The sequence below is a fragment of the Squalius cephalus genome (assembly GCF_949319135.1).
Source record: "Squalius cephalus genome assembly, chromosome: 14".
NCBI lineage: Eukaryota > Metazoa > Chordata > Actinopteri > Cypriniformes > Leuciscidae > Squalius > Squalius cephalus.
In genome coordinates this window covers 3,027,404-3,040,896 of record NC_137135.1, presented here as the reverse complement: position 1 = coordinate 3,040,896, position 13,493 = coordinate 3,027,404, and positions in this window count along the sequence as shown.

Sequence of the window (13,493 nt, the reverse complement as noted above, 5' to 3'; positions counted from 1 at the left end):
TTAAGTTTTTGCTGTGTTATAATGATTTAATATCAGTAAATTGACTTAACTTTTATTTCCTTTATTTCAAGGCTACTCAAATATAGTGATAAGTTCAAATCTACCTTAAATGATTAAGGTATCATTAAAACCTTAAAAAAAAAAATCTTTTTTTAACCAAAAAAATTTACTTAGCAGAGGCTGTCTTTTGATATTGTACCTTAACCTTTTAAAGAAACGGAATATATACACTGCTCAAAAAAATTAAAGGAACACTTTGAAAACACATCAGATCTCAATGGGGAAAAATATCATGCTGGATATCTATACTAATATGGACTGGGTAATGTGTTATGAACGAAAGGATGCCACATCGTTTGATGGAAATGAAAATGATCAACCTACAGAGGATTGAATTTAAAGACACCCCGGAAATCTAAGTGAAAAAATTATGCAGCAGGCTTGTCAATTTTGCTGAAATTTCATTGCAGCAACTCAAAATGGTACTCAGTAGTTTGTATGGCCCCCACGTGCTTGTATGCATGCCTGACAACGTCGGAGCATGCTCCTAATGAGACGACGGATGGTGTCCTGGGGTATTTCCTCCCAGATCTGGACCAGCGCATCACTGAGCTCCTGGACAGTCTGAGGTGCAACCAGGTGATGTCAGATGGACCAAACACAATGTCCCAGAGGTGATCTATTGGATGTAGGTCAGGTGAGCGTGGTGGCCCTTCAATGGTATCATTCCTTCATCCTCCAGGAACTGCCTGCATGCTCTCGCCACATGAGGCCGGGCATTGTTGTGCACCAAGAGGAACCCAGGACCCACTGCACCAGCATAGGGTCTGACAATGGATCCAAGGATTTCATCCCGATACCTAATGGCAGTCAGGGTGCCATTGTCTAGCCTGCAGAGGTCTGTGCGTCCCTCCATGGATATGCCTCCCCAGACCATCACTGACCCACCACCAAACCGGTCATGCTGAACGATGTTACAGGCAGCATAACATTCTCCACGGCTTCTCCAGACCCTTTCCTGTCTGTCACGTGCTCAGGGTGAACCTGCTCTCATTTGTGAAAACCACAGGGCACCAGTGGCGGACCTGCCAATTCTGGTGTTCAATGGGAAATGCCAATCGAGCTCCCTGGTGCTGGGCAGTGAGCACAGGGCCCACTAGAGGACGTCGGCCCTCAGGCCACCCTCATGAAGTCTGTTTCTGATTGTTTGGTCAGAGACATTCACACCAGTGGCCTGCTGGAGGTCATTTTGTAGGGCTCTGGCAGTGCTCATCATGTTCCTCCTTGCACAAAGGAGCAGATACTGGTCCTGCTGATGGGTTAAGGACCTTCTACGGCCCTGTCCAGCTCTCCTAGAGTGGCTGTCTGTCTTCCTGGAATCTCCTCCATGCTCTTGAGACTGTGCTGGGAGACACAGCAAACCTTCTGGCAATGGCACGTATTGATGAGCCACCCTGAAGGAGCTGGACTGCCTGCGCAACCTCTGTAGGGTCCAGGTATCGCCTCATGCTACCAGTAGTGACACTGACCCTAGCCAAATGCAAAACTGGTGAAAAACAGTCTGAAAAGATGAGTAGGGAAAAAATGTCAGTGGCCTCCACCTGTAAAACCATTCCTGTTTTGGGGGTTGTCTCACTGTTGCCCATCTAGTGCACCTGCTGTTAATGTCATTAACACTAAAGCAGCTGAAACTGATTACCAACCCCCTCTGTTACTTAACTGACCAGATCAATATCCCAGGAGTTTAACTGACTTGATGCTATTCTCTGATTAAAAAGTGTTCCTTTTATTTTTTTGAGCAGTGTATATATGTACCTTTTAATGCTTGGGGACATATACATGTATGTACCTTTTTGACCCTCACAAAGTTACATATATATGTACCTTGGGGGACAGAAATGGACTCCTACTGTACCCCTATTTCTGACAGTGTATTAATAGAGCATGAATGGGCCAGTTCCCCTCGCCAGACATTAGTCAAAGACTGTAAATGGGTGTTTACATGGCAATACAATATTTGATTAGCATCTTATCATCCTTCTCTAAAACACTGCCCTGACATACTCTTACTTAAGGCTTCACAGCATGGATAAATTTAGAGATATACCATCCTCAGATTTGAAATGAAACATGGCCACACTTATATATCTCAATATTAATAATAGTCTGATAAATTCTGAATCTATATTCCATATTCCCTATGAATAAATTATGATCTGAATTGTCTATGTAATTTACTTTTCCTAATTGAATATTCTGCTCGTCACCATTGTTGAGATGCATAGACTGAATCTTGACGTCTGTGAGTGCTTAAAAAAAAAGGTTTTTTTTTCTTTTTTCAAAACAACTTTTAAGAAATCCTTTGTATTATATCTAAAATTCTGGATATTTATGCAGAATCACAGTTCAATCACTACGTCAGAAATAAGGGTCTTAATGAGTTCAGTGATCAAGTTCAAATGATGATTGTCATAATATAACCAACACCATCAGATCACTTATTTTCTTTGTTCATCTGTCAGTTATAACTCAGATACAGCAGCCAAACAAAATCTAAAGTTAATTATATAAGGGTCAAGAGCCCAACTAAAGCAAACACTGATCACCATAATGGTAACTTACAATTTGTGATTTTCTCCTTCAGTGATTCTGCTTGTTAACATCTGGTGTCTTCAATAATGCTCAATCATCACTCAATCAATCACTTAATTATCTCATTAACTTAAACACTCTTGAGTGTTAATTTAACACTGGAGTTTTTGCTGTGTACTTTGGGTTATGGTAAAACGTTGAGTTGGAAAAAATTAGAATTTTGGTTTGACATTAAATCAAAATGTATGGTTTTAACTAAATCATAAATACAATTTGAGAAAATTCAAGTTAATCCAAAGTATCATTTTTTTCAGTGATAGAGGGCGTAACACTTACTTTGAGGCAAAGTGAAAACAGAAGGTATAAACTGAAAATCACAATTTTCCATTGGACCAATCAATGTAAATATATATTTTGAATGAATTGCACTGATGTTTCACTTTTTTCAATGTAATTTAACACTGGGGATTTTGCTGGTCATGAATGAAAGATTTAGAAATAAAAATATGACCCTGTCCATCTCTCAAATTGGCATCATGTCAGATCTTTTCTTTCCCTTTTAAAACGCTTGTGTAAGCGGGTGTGTCCCGGTGCTCCGTTAGTAGCATTCATTCTCACTTTACAACGGAAGAATTCACTGCATTGCAGCAGCAGGACACGTGAGCATGGACTGATCTTCTGTTTGGACTCGGAGTTAGGGATTTTTATTAGTCATCATCATATTTGTTTTCCCTCATGCAAGTGCAGAATAGCAAAATCCTAATTGATAGTCACAGTTAGTGTTTAAGGACGTTGGTGTCATACTGTCATTGTCTTTTCTTAAGGCCCCTTCACACCAATGATAACTGCAGTTTTAATAATTTAATTATTATTTTAATTATTTGAGAAGAATTCCACAGCACAACTAACTAACAGAAACCCATACTGTAGATTTCTTGAAAATAAGTTTTATTCAAAACCCTTCTGGGTTTCAAATATTTCCAGTACCTACTGTTATCCAATATAAGCTAAAATGACCATCAGTACTGGAAAAGGACTGACACTATTAGTACAGTAGTACCCATCTCCCACATTCCTCTAGCCCATGCCATATGGAAAGACTCAACGCCGCCTTCTGCCACTCCCAATGAGAGAAAGAAAGGCTGTCTGATCTCCCATAAAACATTTCGGAAAAGTCCATTTTGTTTTTATCATCTAACAACCTTGACATTATTGATGAACAGACACAGTCTCACAGTAACATGTGTCAGTGTTAAATGATCTTTATAACTTTCAACTCTATAATCTTCAACCTCTCAATGGTCCAATGTTTCATTAACCTAATTATCAAAATCCTTTAATTTGTTAATACAAACAAAATAGGTCCCCCTTTATATTACGTGTCTTTAACTACTATGCATTAATGTTTTAATTTATCGTTTGATACAATGGACATATTGTGTACATGTTTGTACAGTGTACATATATATATATATTAAATACCTGCATGTAATTACAGCTGTAACTAATCTCTGTAATTACATTTTTAATTCAACACGATCTCATGAAAGTGCGTATCTATAGCACGAATGATATTTCTCGTATCATTAATACGGCAAAACGAGTTTTTGCGTTCAAATGATACGCACTGTAAACCCCTGTAGGATTAGGGATGAGGAGGGCGTGCATATTACACGCCATAAAGTGCGTATGCACGCGAAAACTGCGTATCATATGTACGCAAAAGCGCATTTTGGCGTATAAATGATACGAGAAATATCATTCGTGCTATAGATACACACTTTCATGAGATCGGGCTCTTATAATTACACTGTTGACCCTTCCTTTACACCTTAACCCACCCTTAAACCTACACACACCACCAAACCTGTAATAACCTTACCCGTTTCCCACCTCCAGAGGCAGAAAAAGTGTTTTGCAATACAATATGAACACAATTGTATTTTAACAACACCTAATTTAAAGTGTGACCCAAAACTAGTTTTAAACATGTGGTTAAAGATTACAGCTATCGGTGTGTATTATTTTAGTCAATATAATGTGCTATAAAATCAAATCAATCTACAGTCAATTTTGCAGAACTTTTCCATATCAGACATGACATTTCTATTAAAGTAATTAATTACTGATACATTTGACATTTAATACAATTGGTATTATAGGCACTAGACTCAAACCTGGTCGTTTCTTGTCCGTGTGTCAGTCTGTCCAGCTCCTGGAGTCCAGATAGGGAGGGAAAGCTCTCTGCAGGTCTGTATATAAAGTGGGTGTATGCGTGTGTCGTCACTTTTGGCCACACACACTGAGTGGCAAAAAAGACTGAGAGGCATCATTAGTTTTCCGTGTGAATTCCGAGAAAAACACACAAAACACATCTAAAACGGGAAAGAGCTTTGAGATTGACTGTACTACTAGCCTAGATTTGAAAAGAAATCTGAGGTATATTTACAGACTCCTGAAAGCTACAGAGAAGCAAATGGATCTCTGCAGTTCACAGAAACGTACGGGATCATTTTGTGTCAAAATGCTGAATTTTGGGGTAAAATCATTGCCTACACTATATTGTATTGTTTGATTGTATTGACAACTCATCAATGAAATATTTACCATCGTATATTCTGCATAATTGGACGTTTTTAAATAAACACTGACAAAAAAAAAAAAAAAAAAAAATGGACATGACGATATAACATTGATATCTAGGCAGACTAGGCTATATTGTATTTATGTAAAGCGTTCACAGACAATCTTTGCTAAGTTGTAATGTTTAACTCGTGTTTTCTCAGTTTCCACTATTAAATCCAGTCACACAAAGCTCTTCTGCCACTCAGTCCGGCTGAGGGAGCGTGTTGGTCTTGCGGGAAAAGTGACGTTAATGCATTCCCTGTAAACCATACATTGAAATCACGTGACATAGGAGAAAGTGAAAGTGTTTGCTTTATTTTATAATCTTGATTCGTGTTCGCCCAAATACCTACATTATATTAAGTTTTACATGTAGGCCTAACCTCTAGAAACGTTCATTTCGCCACACGCGAACACATTATGTTCAAAACGCATACATAGGATTTTTGTGGATCGCTTAGGCAATTTTAATGAAACTGTGTCGAGTCATCGCCGTCATGTGAGCCAGAGAAATGTGGGAGATGTGGAAAATACTGAGACTGCTGGGTCCTAGAACTGATGGTCATTTGAGTTTGTTAATTTGTTTATTTAGTAGCCTACCAATGAAATTAAAAGCAGTAGGCCGACGTAATTAAACACTAACTGTGACTAAATCGAGGTTTTCGCGATTCTGCGCTGGCACAATTTACTTGTTGCATTTTGTATTTCTGAATAATAATGAAAAGCTAGCATGAGGGGAAAACGATATGATGCTGACTAATAAAAATCCCTAACTCCGAGTCCAAACAGAAGATCAGTCCATGCTCACGTGTCCTGCTGCTGCAATGCAGTGAATTCTTCCGTTGTAAAGTGAGAATGAATGCTACTAACGGAGCACCGGGACACACCCGCTTACACAAGCGTTTTAAAGGGAAAGAAAAGATCCGACATGATGCCAATTTGAGAGATGGACAGGGTCATATTTTTATTTCTAAATCTTTCATTCATGACCTACACTTGTCTATAATATTTTCAAACTGATTTTGAAGTCAACAAAGCATTGCAACTTGAGACCGTTCAGCGTTTGATCAATTCTTGCGAAAACACGCCCTCTTAACTCAATTTAACAACACCAGTGATAGAAGTGCTTGGTTGAGCTACATAATGTACTACAGACTCTGTGACCGAAGTCATATATATTCCTTCATCCAGGACAGCAGAGAAAATATAACAGAAATCTGCAATAAGTTGGGCCGACACACAACGGGGAACATTTTCATAAGTAGGCCTACACGCCGCTTCCGGGTGTACATGGTTGACTGTGTAAGGACAGGAGGGCAGCGTGTCATTGAAAGATGTACTACAGGTCTATATCATGTAACTGTTGGCTGTCAGTTCTTCTTTCAAACACAAATTCTACCTGTGCACTATGAAGACCAAGACAGTGGAATAGATGTAAATAGTTGCTTTAAACCATGACTTTTTAAAATTATTTTTTTCACAGTGAGACTGAAGAACTGGTGCTTGAAATGTTGCTTTCTAGCAGTTCTTTATAAGCATCCCTAAAAGCTTTCTTTGCATCAAAGTGCAGTTTGGTATTATAAAACAAACTGATCAAATGTGCAACGCAACAAGTCACTTTGAATAAAAGCATCTGCCAAAAGCATATGTCTCATCTCTGTTCTTTTGTGGAGTAATTTTGATTATCTTGGATATGATAAACAATAACCCTTTAGATGCTTAAGTCACAGTTGATATCACACATTAGCAGCAGGATGAAATAAACTAGTGCTGGATTTAAATGCAGCTGTCTTTTCTCAACCCATTCTCACTCCCAAGGCGTCAAAAACTGAAGTGGTTTTTGAGTGGTAATTTACAAAATAAATAAATTAATTAATACAATACATTTATTTTACAGTGTTTTTTATTTTATTTACTTATTAGACATTAGACACAACATACAACATTTACAACTTTAACATGACATCCAAAAAGATAACAATCAAAGGGGATTGTTTTTACAATAAATGAAGAGGGAACAAATTATAATAATAAAAGTAAAAAAAAATAAAAAGAATTAGGGGTTATCTATTATGTATAATAATAGTGGTTTAAGAGAAAATTAGAAAACCAAATATTGAAGAAAACAGCATATACAAGTTAAATTTTTAATTAACTTCAACTCTTTAGCATATAGAATTGTATCACTACATGTTTTGCTATCGATACATTGAAGAGACTCAATATCCAACTGAAAATCAGCCAAACATACCTTCAAAAAAGGTTTAGAATTATTTATTTTACTCTTATGAAGTTGAAATTTACCAAATAAGATAATAAGATTCATCATAAAATTGACAGATGCAGTTTTTGAATCAAAATATATAACATCTTTGGAAGTTACTTCACATTTATAACCAGATTTCTGTTGAATATATATAGATAGATCTTCCCAAATCTTTTTGGAATGATAACATTCAAAGAAAAGATGTAGAATTCTTTCTGGCTGATCAGAACAAAATGAACAATTTTCATCAATATCCATAAATTGTGATAAAGTATAGTTACTAACATAAATATTGTGAAGTACTTTCAAATGTAATTCCCGATGTTAGATATACAAAACCGAAAGGGAAGCAACCAAGCTTTTTTCTAGATAATCTCTGGGAATTTGCTTCCCAGAGATTATCTGGAAAAAAGCTTGGTTGCTTCCCTTTCCAGAAAAATTTCCCTCTAGGCTGAAAAGATCTATTTTTATAAAATAGATTTCCAATAAATTTATTGGTGCACTTTTTACTGTTAATGTCCACCCCATTTAAATAAAGGGTGGGTTCAATTCTACAAATGTTAAGGGACAACATATGACTTCTCATCATTAGACCTGTGGGAATGGCCTTTATCACAGAATAATACTCTCTATATTTAATAGGAAATGCCCACTTATTCCTGAAATTTTCATAAGCTCAAGAAACCCAACCTAGATCCCACCATACTGTCCAACTTCCGCCCAATATCTCACCTGTCACTTCTGTCTAAGTTGAGACCTCCAGATCTACCTTCCTGTGATTCTGAACAATTGTTCTGCGCTGGACCCCCTTTATAACTGCCTTAAGGACATCAAGCTGTGGCTTTCCCAGAATTTCCTTCATTTGAATGAAGGAAAGACCGAGTACATCCTGTTTAGCCCTGACTCACCCAACAGTTCTCTTAGTTTTGGTCCTCTAACACCTCAGTTTGCACCCACTGTGCGTAACTTGGGTGTTATTTTTGACAAAAATTTGCAGTATGACAAACAGATTAGTGCAGTTGTGAGGGCGAGCTTTTACCAGCTAAGGCTTCTCAGTAAGGTCAAACCATTCTTGTCCCAAGCTGACCTTGAAAAAGCCATTCATGCCTTTATCAGCTCGAGGATAGACTACTGCAATGCCCTCTACACTGGACTTAATCAATCACTCCTTAATCGGCTTCAACTGGTTCAAAACGCGGCAGCACGTCTCCTCACCAATACCTCCAAACGCTCACACATCACCCCAGTCCTCCGCTCGCTCCACTGGCTCCCGGTGCGGTTTAGGGTGGAGTATAAGGTCCTGCTGTTCGTGTTCAAGGCCATTGTGAGGTACCGAGTGTCACCCCAAGTACTGGGATGTGTAGGCTCACTGGCTTTAGATGGTGGAGTTGGAAAAAACGGTTACTAGAGCTCAATTGTTCCAAAAATAGAATAAAGTTTATTTATATTTTAACTCAGAAGTCAAGAAAACAAAATAATCAAAAATAAATCAAAATAGCACAATGCTTCTAGCTTTCAACGATAGTACAGCAACACTTTGTACATAGCCTCACAGCAAGCTAGTACTCACCCTCCCTCTCCCTAATGCAGAATGAGGCCCTCTTAAATAGGCCACAGCATTAAGCCAAATTGGCCCATTCAGGGCCAATTGGACCATACCAACAATCAGGGTATTATCTTTAGCCTAAGGCCATAAATAAGCTATAAGCTAAGTAGAAAATAAACATTACAACAAAATATTATCATCAAAACTTTTTTTAAGAATAAGATTAGTGAAGTAAAGCAGGATTCTCAAAAGTTATGGCGAGTTTTAAATGATTTAGGGTGTCAGAAAAGGGCTAAGAGTAAAGGTTCTAGAATTAGTCTTAAAGTTAATGATCAATTGTTGACAGACCAGAAAGAAGTAGCCAATTGTTTAAATAGATTTTTTACTACTGTTGCTGACAATTTGATAAAGGAGTTACCAGTCCAGACCGGTTTATATAATGACAAATTAGTTAAGAAGTATTATGCTAATTGTGGTGTCACTTTAGGAGGTTTTTCATTTAATAAGGTAAATGAGACTACAGTTTATAAGAAATTAACAGATCTGAAATGCAATAAAGCGACAGGTTTAGATAATATTCCAGCAAGGTTTATAAAAGATAAAGCTAATTGTATAACCCCTGTGGTTACTCACATTTTAAATCTCTCTATAGGCCAAGCTAAGGTACCTGATGAATTAAAACAAGCAAGAGTTTTCCCCCTTTTTAAGAAAGGGAGTAGGTTTGAGTGTAAGAATTATAGGCCTGTGTCAATTCTATCTTCATTATCCAAAGTGTTTGAAAAGATTTTATTTGACCAAATTGAAGAATATATTTTTAAATTTAATATTTTGTATGAATTTCAGTCTGGCTTTAGGAGGATGCACTCCACTGAGACAGCAATATTGTATTTTACCGATTACATAAAGAAAGAATTGGATAAAGGTAAATTAAGTGGGATGGTATTGCTAGATTTACAGAAAGCCTTTGACACAGTTGACCATAATCTTTTGTTATTAAAATTAAATGCTATGGGTTTTGACTCTAAAGCATGTAAATGGATTAACTCTTATCTATCAAATAGGTGTCAAATGGTAGATTTAAACGGAGCGTTTTCAGATCATTTGCCCATCTCTTGTGGAGTACCACAAGGTAGCGTATTGGGACCCTTACTTTTTTTAATGTATATAAATGATCTAAAAATGGCCTGTTCTAGCCACCTTCTATTATATGCTGATGATGAAACAATAATTGTCACTGATGAGAAGAAAGAAATAATAGAAAGTGAATTAAGTAGAGAGATTGCAGAAGTTTCCACCTGTTTTTTTCAAAATAAGCTGTTTTTACATTTAGGTAAAACTGAAGCTATTTTATTTGGTTCTGCGGCTAAATTGAGAAAATGTTCCACATTAGAAGTGAGGGTTGGAGATTTGACGATTACTGCTAAGCAAGAAGTGAAATATTTAGGATGTAATTTGGATAATAAACTAACTGGGGATAGTATGGCTGTTCAAGTTCATTCTAAAGTATGTAATCTAATAAAATTCTTAGCAAGACAGGCTGCTTACTTAGATACACAAACCTTAAAAATGTTAGCTGGTGCATTAGTGCAAGCACATTTTGATTATGCAGCAACTTTCTGGTATAGTGGTTCTACGAAACGAGTGAAAATTAAATTACAGACTGCTCAGAACAAGTTGTGTAGAATTATTCTAAGCCTTCATCCACAAATGCATTTAAATACTAATCATTTTAGGGAAATAGGGTTTTTAAAAGTGGACAAGAGGGTAATTTTTCTTAAGTTGGTGATGGTGTATAAAATATTACAGAGAAATGTTCCAAAGTATTTGTGTGACTATTATGTTTTCATAAGAGATGTTCATAGTTGTTCTACAAGGTCAAGGATAAACAATATATACTTGTGTCAGTATAAGAGTTTAAATGGGAAGAATTCGTTTTTGTATTCTAGCGCTGTTGCTTGGAATGAATTGCCTGATTGCTTAAAACAAATTCAAGAAGAAGGTCCTTTTAGAAGAGAAGTTAAAAAAGCTCTTTTTAACGATGTTTGAGGCAGGGGCGCAGATAGGATTTTTTAACTGGGGGGGACCAAGCTGTCAGCAAATTATTTAAACTCAATTCGTTATTTGCGTAATTTGGGATTTAACTAGTGCTCAAGTAGTAACTGCATAATTTGGGCTAATGATTTGCATTAAAAAGCCATTGGGGGATTGTTATTTGAAATCATGGATAAACAACAATGACCAAAGGTAAACAAAAGCCTACCTGATCACCACTAGCAATGCATGATCAGACTGTTATTTGACTATATGCCAATCACCCACCAAAACTTCATGTCTACTCTTCAGCAAAGTATGTTTAATTTAAACATTTGCTTATCTCAGCATACAAAGTCTATCATTATGAACAAAAAAGCAAAGAACCTATGTGCAAATAATAATACTCATTGTTTGGTTTTTGAAAAAACGAGGTGATTTTTTTTGTCTCTTCGTCGCCTTTATATGACATTTATACAGTCAATTTTTTTCAGATCAGAAAATCACCGGCTCAGCTCAGAAATAGGGGCTGTTTTACACTTGGCCACTTCATGCGTTTTCTGTGATCGGATAGCTATCCGATCGTGAAAAGACCAGGTGTAAATGCCCTCCGAAACGCATTCGAGACAGATTTGAATCCGAGCGCTCAAACCACTTCAGGAGGAGACCTGAGACGCATTCCAGACGAAACTGAACAAGTGTAAATGCATCTGGTTGTTGAAACCACATATGTAAATTGTACTCCTCCCAAAAATGCTAAAAAATAAACGTGTGAGAGCGTGTTATAGGCTATATGTAATGTTATAGCCAAATATGGCGACGCTACTGGAACAGCATCGCCGCAGACGAGAAGCTGAACTCAAGCAAACATGCAAACTATCGCAAATCAAAGTGAAAGTAAGTCACAGACGCAATCATCATCATTATAAGTAAAGAAACGAAATGATCTTACCAGGGCTGTTACTGCTCTCTCTTATTGCGGTCTTTAATTTAGAAGTTTTAGCTGATGATCAATAAAATGCAGCTCATATTGGTTACTTTCGGTGACGTGCACTCCATTAAATATGCATAGGCCTATAGCGCGCCAAGCGCGGGAATTGAAGATCGGATTTAAATCCGTTTTTCAAAAACACGTTTATGTAGGCTATAGTGTATAGCCTACACATAATGTATAGCGAAAACACTGATTAATCCCCTGTTTTACCGATTTTTGTCGCTTTTGGGATAGTGAAGGCGGGGGACGGATCGGGTCACTATGAATCTGGGGGGGTCATGTCCCCCCCGTCCCCAGTGCCATCTGCGCGCCTGGTTTGAGGTATTATGTGTATGATGATGTGTGTTGTGTTGATCTCATTCCCATTATGAACTGCTCGTCCATTTTTGATTCCTGAGGACCACAATGGAAATAAGCCTATGGCTTTTTTGTGTATTTTATCCTCGACAGTTTCTTTTAAAGATGTGTATGAATTGGTCTTTTTGGGCTTGACTGTAGGCTACTTGTTTTAAATTCTATTGTCAAATACATCAAATCAAATCAAAATCATATCACTACCATTTTATACAACATTTACACCACCTATTCACACCACACATATACATACAAAACATTACAAACAAACACCCCTGTGAACAATGCTCTGCACCCTCTGCCCTGTGACAGGGATAAATACTGCCCCTACAGCGGCGCGTGCATCCGCATAGGAGCAGTCGAACCGGACCGGGATTTAGGAAATGCGGAATAAGTATGAATTAACTAGGATTTTAGACAGAAACAGGGAGTAAATGGGACATTAACTAGTGGGTACCGCACTACATGTCATGGAGGCGGTAAAGTAGGAAGTTATAAGCAGTGACAAATTAGTTTTGAGTGTCGTGAATGAAATCGCGGACTAACCGCGCTGCAAACAAATCAACGCGAATGCGTTAATGGCGCATAGCCCCGCGTCAGCCTTCTCTTTAAACACAATTAGCCTAAGCAAGGCATCATTTTTATAAAGGAGCGTGCGGGTGTATGTGTGTGCGTGCGTGCAAATGTCCAGAGTCTCTCCCGCTCTTGCGTGTAACGCCATTCAGAGTCAATGCGGGAGCGCGTAACAGTGAGAATTGAGGTTCACTTTCTCACAGCCATCAATGGTCTGGCCCCGGTTACCTCGCCGATTTAAAGCGTAACGGTCTACCAACCACCCAGAACTCCCCGCTCTTCTGAACACACCTCTCTGGTCACTCCCAAATTCAAATATAAAAAGTTTGGAGGCCGGTCATTTGCCGTCCAGGGCCCTAATCTGTGGAACGCTTTACCAACACTCCTACGAAGCATCACCGTGTTGAGTGTTTTTAAATCACAGTTGAAAACACATCTGTTCAGACAAGCTTTTAACACGTAACCTCTGACTTGACTGCTATTTTTTATGTATATTTGTTTTTTATTTTCTG